This window comes from Equus asinus, chromosome 28 (genome assembly GCF_041296235.1).
Source record: "Equus asinus isolate D_3611 breed Donkey chromosome 28, EquAss-T2T_v2, whole genome shotgun sequence".
NCBI lineage: Eukaryota > Metazoa > Chordata > Mammalia > Perissodactyla > Equidae > Equus > Equus asinus.
In genome coordinates this window covers 49266027-49278981 of record NC_091817.1, presented here as the reverse complement: position 1 = coordinate 49278981, position 12955 = coordinate 49266027, and positions in this window count along the sequence as shown.

The window sequence follows — 12955 nt, the reverse complement described above, 5'->3', positions numbered from 1 at the left end:
AGGATTAAGTGAGCTTCTACATTCTGATGAGCCAGCAGACGGCTCGTCGCTTCACTGACATCCAGTGGGTTTTGCAGGCGTCCGGGAGTCTCTGTAGAGAGTGGATGGTTGCAGACACATCTCTGTCTCGGCTGGAGCCTCGTTGACCTCTGCCCAGGATTTCCTTGCTATGGCCCCAGAGCCTGGGTGATGAGCCACTGGTGAGAGGAGGAAAGAGTGGGAAGGTACAAAGATTCCTGGTCCCAGGACCCTCACTCCTCTCCCCAGGACCTGGGGGATGGGGTGGGGGCAAGTGGGGACACAGGAGGGGTCTTCTCTACCAAAGGCAAGGCGCTGGGCCTCCGGGTTGTTCTCTCCTGGTTGTGCCCAGCCCCCATGTCCTCCTGGGCCAGCACAGTGTGCCAAGCATGGATGGGTCGCCTCTGGGAAAGGGTCTGGGGTACCTGCTGCTCAGAGTTTCAGCTGCACGTGGCTCAGTTTTCTGAGCTCAGCCTCGGGCGTTAAACCATCTCAGTCCTTCTCTCCCAGAGTTCCCTTTTTTTCTTAAATTTATTTTTAAAGGTTTTTTTTATGGAGGTGTAATTCACATAACATAAAGTTAACCACTTTAAAGCGTACAATTCAGTGGCGTTTAGCACAGTCAGACCGATGTACAACCACCAACTCCACGTAGTCCCAGAACATTTTCGTCTCTCCGAAAGGAAACCCACAGCCACTAACAGTCATTTCCCATCCCTCTCTCCTTCCAGCCCCTGGCTTTCTGTCTCTATGGATTTGCCTGTTCTGGACATTTCATATGCATGGAATCATGTAATATGTGGTCCTTTTGCGTCTGGCCTCTCTCACTGAGCATCATGTTGTCAAGGCCCATTCGTGCTGTATCCTGTGTCAGTACTCCATCTCTTTTTATAGCTGAGTCATATTTCATCATTTGGCTATGCCACATTTGTTTATCCATCACAGTGGATGGACATTTGTGTTGTTTCCATCTTTGAGCTATTGTGAGTAATGCTGCTGTGAACAGGCGTGTACAAGGATTGGAACACCTGCTCTCATTTCTTCTGGGTGCGTTTCTGGGAGTGGAATCGCTGGGTCACCTGACTGTCCTTTGCTCCGACCAGAGGTTCTGGCCCCGCTCTCAGTGCCAGCTTACCCCGAGTGGCCTCCTCAAGACCCCCTGGCAGCCTAGCATGGAGAGGACTGGGGCCTCATTCACACAGTTCGCCAGCCAGCTGAGCCATGTGTCAGGGTTCAGAGCATCCTCCCCAAAACATGACCAGTGCCTGGTAGGCCATTCCCAGCGCGACTCAGGAGTCTGAGGACCCTGCATGAAACAACACTGAATTGTATCGGGAGGACCTCTGCCCTCATCAGCCCTTCCAGCCCTTCTGGTGGCATCAAGAAAGTCCCAGAAAGGGGCTGACAGGTCTTGAACACCTCTCAATACTTGTGATTTTCCTTCTCAGAAGACTTGGGGGGGGGGGGCGGGGGGGGGGTCCTATCCTTTGGCAAACAGCCAAAACCTAGAATCTAATGTCGGTGTCTGTTTACGCTGTGGCTGCTTTTATAGTTACTTTCTATTTATGGCAGGTTTTCCATGTAAGCAGATAAAGTGAGTTGATTTGCAGAAAAACGTGAAGTGAGTAAGCAGACAAATGGTAGGGGAGAAGGGAAGATGGCCAATGAGCCAGGGGATGACTGGGGTTTGGGGAACTTCCAGGAAATCAGTCCTACTGGACCAGGAAGCAAGAGGCTCAGGCCCTATTTATGTTCAAATACTGCTCAGGGCTCTCTCTCTTCCTTTCCTTCTTTCTTCTTTTTATAAAATTACGTACAAGCAAGTGCGCGGCCTCCAGTGTCTCCTGGTGAGTGTGGGCCTGTACATATCGGTAACCCTACTGCGGGCTCGGCGAGCTGAGGAGTCACAAGAAACATGACTTGGACTCTCAAGGTCTGGCAGTAGTGTTCTTTTATTCAGAGAATAGCATGGGAACAGGACCCATGGGCAGTAAGGAGCTGCAATGTGTGGAGGGTAGAGCTAAATTTATAACGCAAAGGTATGTGAGTTATTTCTTTACAAGACAAAGGAAAGATCATGAAAAAAGTCCTTAAAATGGTATCAGGGCAGCTGGGTTCTGGTTATTGGGTGGTCCTATAACTTTGGATGCGAATCAGGTCGGCTCAGGTCAGGACGTCCCTGCTTCCCGGAGGATGATATAGATCGGTCTGTAGGGCAGGACGCCTTGGACTTCTCTCCCTGGGGCAGCCTCGATCCTCATCATAAAACCCCCACCCAGATACAGAACATCACTAAAAAGCTTTTGAAAAAATGAATGCCGGGTCAAACCTGCACGATTGTGCTCTGGCAGGTCTTGGGTGGAAACCAGGGGTCCATAGTTTAAAGGTACCGTGGGGAACCCACTTGGGAGGTGCCGGTCTGGGGTCAGGATCCACAAGCGCAACCGTGGACTTGTTCCTGGTTGTTATCTTCCCTCCTGGCACGCCATGCCCTCTCCTGCCCGCATCCTCAAGTCTGCGTCGTCCGGCTGGCAGGTGGTATAGCCCCTCAGAGTCTACAGGGCTGGAACATGTGGGGGTTGTTATCATTTGGGCAGGCGCACAGTCACAGTCACTCAGGGAGCTGGCACCTGCCTGACGAGCGGCAGAGGCTGTACCAGGGCCCACTGGGGGCTGAAGGGAACCCACAGACACTTTCTTCCCACACAGCATTTTCAGATAATTTGCAGTAACATTTAAAAATTGTAAAATTTCACATTAAAGAAAAATCTGACTTTTTCTTAAAAAAAAAAAATCAAGGATCTAGGGTGTGAGGTGCTCAGTTCCCAGGGACTGAAGTGGCTGGAACCAACCAGCAGTGGCCCCTTTGTCACAGAGGGCCCTGGGCATTTAACCATCGCCTCTACCTGTCCACTCAACTCATTTCTCTTCCAGAGCTGGCTCCTGGAGGCATTTGAGATCGCAACGTCTGGCCCACATAAGAAGCATCTCCAGGAAAACAGCAATGCAAATAAGGCCACCAGGTTGTGAACTCCTACAGTGTGCAAAGTGGTGGCCCGGATCCAAACACGTCTCCTCAACCTGGGGCCCTCGGAGAGCTGTTAGCACAGAGACAGGTTGTGAAAGTCCCAGAGAGAAACTGGGGGAGCTGGACGGGACGAGTTGCTTTCGTCCGGACAGTTTGCCAGGTGGGCCTGGGTTTACAGCAGAGCAGCACGGGCGTCAGTGCTTGCCGCCCCTGTGCCAGTGGCACACATAGGCAATGGATTGCAGCACTCTCTCCCTAAGCCGGCGTCTCAGTCTTGGCTCTGGACATTTGGGGCCAGATCACTTTTTATTGACGGGTGGGAGGGGTGATCCTGTGCATCATAGGAAGTTTCACAGCATCCCTGACCTGGACCAACTAATGCCAGTATCACCCCCTACTGCTGGTGAGTTGTGACAACCAAAAATATCTCCAGACACTTCCAAGTGTCCCTCTGGATGCAGCTCAGGGGCCTGGATGGTGTCGACGAAAATAATCCATAACCAATCTATAAATGAAAATTTGGGTGAGTTTATTCTGAGCTGAAATCTGAGGACCATGGCCCGAGGCCTTTCTTCCCGAAGGAAGAAGGGGCACCAAGGAAGTGAGGTATACAGAGTGGTTATATACCCCCAAACAGGACGTTTCACACATGATTGAAATGTCCCTCCCACAACAGTCACAAGATTGCCCTGTCGGCACAGCGCTTGATGGACACAGCAGGTAGTGGTCAGCTATCTCGGAGGGCGTAGCAGGAGGCAAGTCTATTGTCTCGAGCTGGGCAGTCACAGGTGAGCGCAGCAATCAGTTTCTAGCCTAAGGAAAGATGCTTAATCCTTAAGGGGATGCCAAAGTTGGGAGGGGGAGGGAAGTTGCCCCTTTATCTCAAGGGCCTTTGCTCTTGCTATAGGGAATGTCTAAAGCAGATATACAATGCATGCTCAACAGCCACGGTCAGGCCCTTTAGGAAAGACAAGGTCAGGCCAAATTAGGTTTATACCAAATGGCTTCCTCATATTCTCCAATATATCCTATCGCTTGCCATTTTTATTTGTCAACGGCTACCACCGGTTGATTAGAGCTGGCCTGGCTGGAGCCTCTTTGCCAGCCCTGCTGGATGTGGAGTGTCCTGGTTTGCATATTTGAGCTCTGGCACCTTGAATCCTTCCAGGACCTCTGTGGCATCATGTCAAATGCGGATAGCCACGCTTGACTCCCAGTGTCCTGCTCTTGGCCCTCGTCCACCCTTCCTTGCAGGGGCAGGCGCTTGTCAGAGCAACTCCAAGGAGAACCTGGCCCATCACAAATCTGGCCTCTCCAGGTGCACAAGAGTCAGCCTGTGCGGGGAAGGTGGGGCACGTTCCGTTACAGAAACCCCCAGGGGCACATTCGCTTCCACACATCAGCAAAGGGCCTCACCCAGCCCCTTCATGCAGAGGCTGATGCAAGAGGCTCCAGGATTGCCGGCTCAAGCAGGAAGTGTGAACAAAAACCACAGCAGTGGCTGCTTGCTCAGGGGAGGGGTGGAGGCGCTCCGTCTGAAGCGGCTGCCAGCCTCTGCTCAGTATTTAGAGTCCAGCAGGCCTCAGTGAAGCTTGCATAAGAGGGACTTGGAAGAGGCTCACAGAAATGGGCCCCTCCCTCTGGTCGCACACGCTACCCTTGGTGTCACACCGCAGGTTTCTTGTAAAATTCTTTAGGACAAGGCCCAAGGACGAGGCCTAGTCAAAAAAGTAGTCAGCGGAGCCTGACCAGAGTTTGGTCAAGGAGAGAGCCATTGTCGCGGATTGTTGAGGACGGCGGGCGTCCTGTTAGTACTCTAGTATCATTGTTACACGGAGGAACGGAGACTCAGAGAGGTCTGGTCCCTTGCCCAAGGTCCCCCAGTGCCATGGTCAGGCGGGCGTTTGAGGCCAGCACAGCCACGCCGGGCCCAGATGTGGTACCACGGAACACCCATGTCCAGTGAGGGACGAGTGGCCAGGCTTTTCCTTTCTGCTACACTCCCTGCCTCTCCCCCATCAGACCCCAAGATATGGGATGAAGCAGATGACCCAGAGGCCCGTTCCTCGACATCTTTCGGGGTTTTTCTGAGAGTCAGAGGGAGGGACCGAGGCCTTTCTAACCAGCCATCAAAGCCATGTTGTTTTCTCTTTAATTCGGAACCAGTAGGGTCCTAGTAGAACAGGTGGCCCCCAAGGAAGGTAATTGAGGAACTATTCACCGAGATGAGGGCCCTGGGGCTGGCAAGAGCAGGAGTTAGGACCACCAGGGTCAAGGACACCTAGCGATTCCCATGGGAGGGGCCACCTGAGAGGCGCTGGGGGAGTGGCCCCTTCCCCATGATGGGCGTCCCGTGAGGGAACATGGCCTGTTCTCCACAGGACGGAACTGGGAGACCATCTCTCGCTGGCCTCACTCTCCTTCGACCACAGGTCTCCAGGCTCCTGCAATAGCGTCCCCACTGGCCAAACCCAATGGAAGCTGGTCGGTGGGTGAGCCAGCAGGGAAGCGGGCCCTGGAGGGCAGCTCCTGGGCCCAGGGCAGGGAGGGAACAGCAGAGCAAGGGTCCAGGGGACAGGCGGCAGCAGCGCCAATCCTGGCAGGTCTGGGCCGAGCAGGCTGGATTATGATGCCAGGTGGCTCCAGGTAGGCTGGGGTCACGGGAGGAGAGGGTGGAGAGAGAGGCAGAGGCAGCCAAGGATTACAGGTCCGGGGATGAGTGCGCGGTTCCGCATCAGTGCTCCTGGGAACTGTCCCCAGCAACAAACTTGAAAAGAGCTCACGTCAGGCTGAATGAGGCCGGGACAAGCCGTAACTACAGGCCTGTGCCCGGGAAGTGGGGTCAAGTCCCGATCTGTGTGACGTGGAGCCTCGCTGGCGCCCTCCTCCATGCCCTCCAGGCACCAGGACCTGCCTCTGTCAGAGCATTCCTCCAGGATCCTGCTTGGCTAAGCTTTCCAGCAGCCAGAACAGGCTGGCACGAGGAAGGGGCCCCCTGTGACTGACTGAGTAGTGGACGGCAGTGGAGATGTGATGAAGGACAGTGATGGAGCACCCATCTGAAATGGAACCTTCCTACCTCCTTCTGTCAGTAGTGAGGACTCTATTCAGGGCTGCCACATACAGTAGCAAGGTTTGTACACTGCACAAAGGCACCTGGCACTGGCCCGTGCTCTGCATGCACCCTGTGCCCCCTGGTCTGGGCCTCCTCCAGCTCAAGGATGAGGCATCTGCTTCTTTGCACAGAGATGCCATCCACTAGCCAAGCCTCCCGTGGGACGGTGTCTGCCCAGAGGGAGTGCTTTTCAACCATGCATCCCCCCAGAGGGGAAAACTGTTTTAGTTCTCACCAAGTCACCTGCTCCAGCTATCACCGTGTAACAAATCAGCCTGGCAGTCTCACGGGAGTGGGACTTCCTACATGGAGATTCTGGGCTCCAAGAGCGACTATTCCAAGAAAGGGGAAGTGGAAGCTGCCAGCCTCTGAAGGCCTGGCCCGGAACCGGCACAGTGTCACTTCCACTGGATTCTACTGCTCCAGCAGCCATGGAGCCCACCCAGACTTGAGGAGAGGAGTTGTAGACCCCAGCCCTGATGGGAGGAAGGCCAAAGACTTTGTGCGGCTGTCTGTAACCCACCGCCATGCCGTATCCACTGAGGGGTGCCCAACGGAGGCCCTGGCTCTAGGAACCGGAGGGACCCCAGCATGAATAAAATCCCACCCCTGCTTTCTGAGAGCCTCCAGTCTTGTTGGGCCGAAGAGGGTTCACGGAGTGACAACATGAATCCCATGTGGGTTGTAGCTGCGGACAGTTAGGGTGTCCCGTGAAGGTGCTGGTGGCCCGCCAGGGGGACCCTCGGGAAAACCCTTGACAAATAAAAATGGCAAGCAATAGGATATATTGGAGAATATGAGGAAGCCATTTGGTATAAACCTAATTCAGCCTGACCTTGTCTTTCCAAAAGGGCCTGACCGTGGCTGTTGAGCATGCATTGTATATCTGCTTTAGACATTCCCTATGGCAAGAACAAAGGCCCTTGAGATAAAGGGGCAACTTCCCTCCCCCTCCCAACTTTGGCATCCCCTTAAGGATTAAGCATCTTTCCTTAGGCTAGAAACTGATTGCTGCGCTCACCTGTGACTGCCCAGCTCGAGACAATAGACTTGCCTCCTGCTACGCCCTCCGAGATAGCTGACCACTCACTACCTGCTGTGTCCATCAAGCGCTGTGCCGACAGGGCAATCTTGTGACTGTTGTGGGAGGGACATTTCAATCATGTGTGAAACACCCTGTTTGGGGGTATATAACCACTCTGTGCACCCCACTTCTTCGGTGCCCCTTCTTCCTTCAGGAAGAAAGGCCCCGGGCCATGGTCCTCAGATTTCAGCTCAGAATAAACTCACCCAAATTTTCATTTATAGATTGGTTATGGATTATTTTCGTCGACACCCTCTTGATCACCCAGAAAGGACTGAACCTCACACCTTCCTGGATGTTACGGGCGTGGCCAGGAGAGGCCTCCCTGTGACAGGGGAGAGGCGGCTTCACGGCACGGTGGGTCGGAGCCCGGGGGGACGTGTGGACCCAATGTGTGATAGTGGGGGATGCGAAGGACACGAGGAACTGTGAGAAGGAGGGTCAACATGGACCAAGCAGAGAGGCAGGAGAGCAGAGGTCTAGGGAGGAAGCCATTCCATCATCAGGAAGGACCCCCGTCTGTGACCTTGTTGCTGCCCCCAAACAGCCAGTTGAACTGTTTTCTGGAACTTTCTCTGATTGAGAGGACACAGCCAAGAAAATCTAGACTTCTGTCCTATAGGCATTTGGACATCCCAGAGGGACCCAGGCCACCTGAGGAGTGGGTGTGTGGAGGCGCTGGCTCCTGGGTTAGGGGCAGGTCTTGTCCCTGAGGGTCGAGGGGACTTTCCAACGGGGCCATGCAGACCTGGGAGAGGGAGGTCCACCCCTGACAATCTCCTGACCACACGCACGGAAATCGCCAGAAGTCCCCTTGCCTACTCCTTGTTTCTACTCCAGGCTGAACTGGAGCAGGCGGCCCACACTCGCTACAGCTGTTCCCTGGCCAGGCGTCTCTCCTGGGGGCCTCCTGCAGCGGCTCGGCCTGTCCTCCTGCTCCTCTCGTCACAGGATCCACAGAGTCAGCAAGGGGGCCCGGGAGATCTTAACGCTCTCACCTGAAGGACGGGGAGACAGAGGTCCCGAGAGGGGAGCTGCCTTTTCCCAGATCCCTCTCCCGTCAGTCTCCAAGCTGCGTTAGAACTCTTCTCATGTCAACTCTGAGCTTGTTGCAACTGCAAACCGCACAGGGACCTAAAGTCAACAGTGACATCTCCCGCTCCTCTTCCTCTTCCCTCCTCGTCACGCTCCTGAGGGAACCCAGCTCCTTCCCTCTGACATCTCCTGGGAAGATCCGGAGGGGCCAGCAGCAAGCAGTGGCTCTTCCGTGAAATGAAAGACCCTTCCCCTGGGGATGCTGAGCGAGCTGGGGTAATTTTGCATTTCGAAAGAAGAGCTGGGTTCCTAGAGACAGTTCACTCCATTGCTGAGTATTGCCTCTCTTTCAAAGTTGGTTTGGTTTGGTTTTTGAGAGTGTATGGGGTTCCTGGGGCTGCTGTAACAAATTACCACAAACGAGGGGCCTTAAAACAGTGGGAATGGATTCTTTCCCAGTTCTGGAGGCCAGAAGTCTGAAGTCAAGGTGTCGCAGGACCCCGCTCCCTCCAAACGCCCTTGGGTAGATTCCTTCTGTATTAGTCAGGTTACCCCAGAGACCACGGGGCCAAAATACAGAAAGAGATTTTATAAGGAACTGGCTCACGTGATTGTGGAGGCCGACGAGTCCTAAGAGGCGCAGGGTGAGCGGGCAAGCCAGGACCCGGGAGAGCTGATGGTGTCGCTCCAGTCCAAAAGCCAGCAGGCTCAAGACCCAGGAAGAACCGATGTTTCAGTCTGAGTCCAAAGGCAGGAAAAAACTGTTGTCCCAGTTCCAAGGCCATTAGGCACGAAGAATTCTCTCTTACGCAGCAGAGGGTCGACCTTTTTGTTCTACTCAGGCCTTCGACTGGTTGGATGAGGCCCACCTGCATTTTGGAGGGCAATTTACTTTACTCAGTCCACCAATTTAAATGTTAATTTCATCCAAAAATATCCTCCCAGAAACACTCAGAATAATGCTTGATCAAATATCAGCGCACCCTGTGGCCCCGTCAAGTTGACACATCAAATTAATGCTCATATCTTTCTTGCCTCTTTCAGCTTCTGATGGCTTTAGGCTTTCCTTGGCTTGTGGCCGCATCGCTCCAATCTCTGCCTCCATCATCGTATGGACTTCTCCCTGGATCTGTGTCTCAAATCTCCCTCTCCTGTCTCTTATAAGGACACCAGTCGTCAGATTTTGTAACTTAATCACAGCTGCCAAGATTCTATTTCCAAGTAAGGTCACATTCACGGGTACCAGAGGTGAGGACTTCGACGTATCTTTGTGGCAGAGACTCTTCAACCCACTACATCACGCTGGAGGAGGGTGGGCCCTAGATCCAACAACGGGTGTCCTTAGAAGAAGACACGTGGAGACACAGAGAGCAGAAGGCCGTACGAAGAGGGACAGAGACTGGAGCAAAGGCAAGGAGCACCGAGGATTGAGGCCGCCGCCAGAAGCCGGAAGGGTTAGGAGAAGGGGCTGCCCTAGAGCCCTGAGAGGCAGCGAGGCCCCCGTCAGACTTCCGGCCTCCAGACCTGGGAGAGAATCAGCTTGTGTTGTTTCAAGTCCCCAGCTTGTGTATTTGTCATGGTCGCCCCCAGACACTCAGGCACCCTGTTGGTTTTCCTGTTTCTATTTCTCATACATTTAAGCTATACGTTGACCTCGTATTTTCCTTGCCATTTGTTTCTGCCTTGGATTTATCATGAAATCAGGCTATGAGGAAAGTATCTGACTTTTTGACAAAAAGAACCTGAATCCTCTTTCCCGATTATGTACGTACGAGGGCGGACAGAGGCACCTTGGGACAGTTGGAGAGCAGAGGGGTGAAGGCCCGGGACAAGGTACAGAGGAAAAAACACAGAGCACGCTGTGCGCCCCGCGCCGCCCTGGGCTTTGCCGTCCGCCCTTCCACCCTCCGGCACGGCCCTCCTGCCGCCATTCCTCACTGACTCCAGCCCAGAACTTTCCCCATAGCCGGGGGCCCGAGAGCCATGGATTAGCCAAGACCCTAACCCCTCCTGTCCCAGGTCTGCCACTGCTGTGAGCGACCCCATTGGCCCACCTGCCCCCGTGGCCTCAGCTGTCACCCTCTTTGTGTGCTGGGAAGTGAAACATGTCAGCAAACCTGGCACTGGGCCCCTAGACCAGCCTGATGGCCTATTGCCATCTCCGTCAGTTTCCTTTTGTTGTAATTACTACAAATTTAGTGTCTGAAAACACAGAGGTACTCTCTGAGAGTTCTGGAGGCCAGATGTCCAAATTGGGTCTCACGGGGCTAAAGTCAAGGTGTGGGCAGGGCTGGTTCCTTCTCGAGGCTCCAGGGGAGGATCCGGCTTCTGGAGGGGCCTGTATCCATTCTCTCATGGCCCCACATCACTCCTGCCTCTGCTTCTGTCATCACATCTTCCTCTCTGACTCTGACCCTCTGTCTCCATGATAAAGACCTTTGTGATGACGTTGGGGCCACCTGGATGATCCAGGATCGTCTCTCATCTCAACATCCTTCACTTCATCCCATCCGCAAAGTCCCTTTTGCCTCACAAGGGCGCATGCGCACAGGTCCCTTCTGGAGGTCAAGATGTAGATTCCACTTCCACGTCCTTCTGTCATCACACAGCGGCCAGAGGGCCCCTCTTTAGAAGGTAAATCCCTTCACAACACCCACCGCCCAGCTCACCACCTCCTGCAGCTCCCTGTGGTGCTTAGAACAGAATCCAAACCCCTCCCCATGCCCACAGCCCCATGGAAAGTGCTCCTGCCTCCCCACCCCACCCTCCCTCACGCTGCCGTGGCCCCTAGTACCCGCTGTCACTCCTTCCTCTGGTCCCTTCCTGCCCCCATCCTGGAGGAGCCCTGATCCTCTGTATCATGCTGTCCTGTTTAATTTATTCACACTTTCATCATTATCCCAAACTCTCTGTGTATCTGTTCACAGATCTGTTTCCTGTCTGTCTCCCCTCCATGAACTAACTGTGAGGTCAGTGAGCTTGGAGGCCTCTCCATGAGCCTGGAGGGTCCCGAGGACATGGCGGACCCTCAATAAATATTTGTAAAACAGATGAGGATTCCAGCAGGGTCTAACGAGTTAAAGTCAGCCCTGTCGCCTGTTTCTTGGCACAGGTTTATTGTCCAGTTCCTGGCCAGTTATTCAGATGCACAAAGAGCTCTTGGCCTCGCTGGGGGAGAACAGAGGGGACAGTGTACTGTGTCATCGCTCAAGTCTCCGGCCTCTGGACGTTCATTGTGCCTCTTCAACAGATGAAGTTCCCTCCATCTGAAACGAAACGACACAGTGCATCACGGAGCTGTGCTGCTCTGCTGGGCCTTCTCCACCCGCGATCTGGAAATCTTGCTTATTTGACCCAACACTTCCAAATCCAAGCTTGGCCTTGGCTATTGGCAGCAGAGAATTCTATTCATTGGCTGGGTGCCACTGAGCTTTGCAACCACCATGGGATAAATGATACCCCACGTCTTGGCAGCAGGACATGGCTTGTTCTCCCTCTGGGCGGGAGAATCTTGGGGAGCCAGGAAGGTGGTGATGTTAAGAGACAAGTGGCAGCCAAGTCCGGGAGGCAAGAAGCACAGCCGAGTCCCAGCACATTCGCCAGCCACTCCTGCCCCGAGTCGCAGAGATCTTTACTCGGTTCCAGCGTGGTTGTTAATCATAGCACGATGTACAATTATCTCCGGAGAATGTGAGCATTGCATGATTTTGCCCAGGGCTGAAAGGATGTGTCTGTTAGTCAAGCAGATGGAAGGGCAATGAAGCAAGTCTTCTCTGGGTTAATAAAGACGGAAAACCTAATGTGAGTTTATTTTCATTTGCTTCCCCAGGGAGGAACCCTCCAGAGACCCTGGAGACCCCAAAGAGCAGAGCAAAGAGGCCAAAAGTGAACACCAAAGTAGGGACAATTGGTTTGCTGTGCACAGGAGAGGGTCCACGGGTGTTCCACAGGGTCACCTGGAGCCCCTGCAAAGCCACAGGTGGGAGTTTACCATCAGTGCCCCCACCTGCACCATGACACACAATGATGTGTCGAGTCACATTTTGCACAATGAATTTCCGCATCCTTGTTAAGCCCACATTTGGATGAGGCAATGTACAGTCGAACTGACTCCTGACCATCTCATGGACAAGGGACCTCAAAGGTCAGCTCACGCCTCGTGCGCACAGAGCAACACTCCTTGTCTCCACCCCCAGGACCGTAGCCTCGGATGCTCGGGGCACATCCTGCTCCCCTCTTCTGGCCTTGTCTGTTAGAACCTGCAGGATCCTATATGTTAATTCCCAAGGAATGAAGTAGCCGAAGGGACCCAAGAATTGCTGGGCTCTCATTCCAAGGGATTAATGACGTCCCCACCCAGTGGAGAAACTCCGAGAAGCTGCTTTCCTCCAACTTGACTTCTGACTCCTGCTCTTTTGTTCCTTGTGTCATTTTTCAGTAGTTCCCCAAAGATTCCAGGCAGGGTGTGAGTCTTGGGTTGGAAGGAAAGGAAACTGCCAAACGCAGACTTCGGGCTGTTTTAAGAGCATCTCCCCTGAGCAAAGGACACAGCAGCTCCCGACATTGCTCTTGGGTCTGAAGATTCACCCGTCACTTTTGAATAAAAATTACAAACAATAGCTGGTTTTGCTTTGCCATTTGAAATTGAGACCTGGCGACTGGACAAAATCCTGGC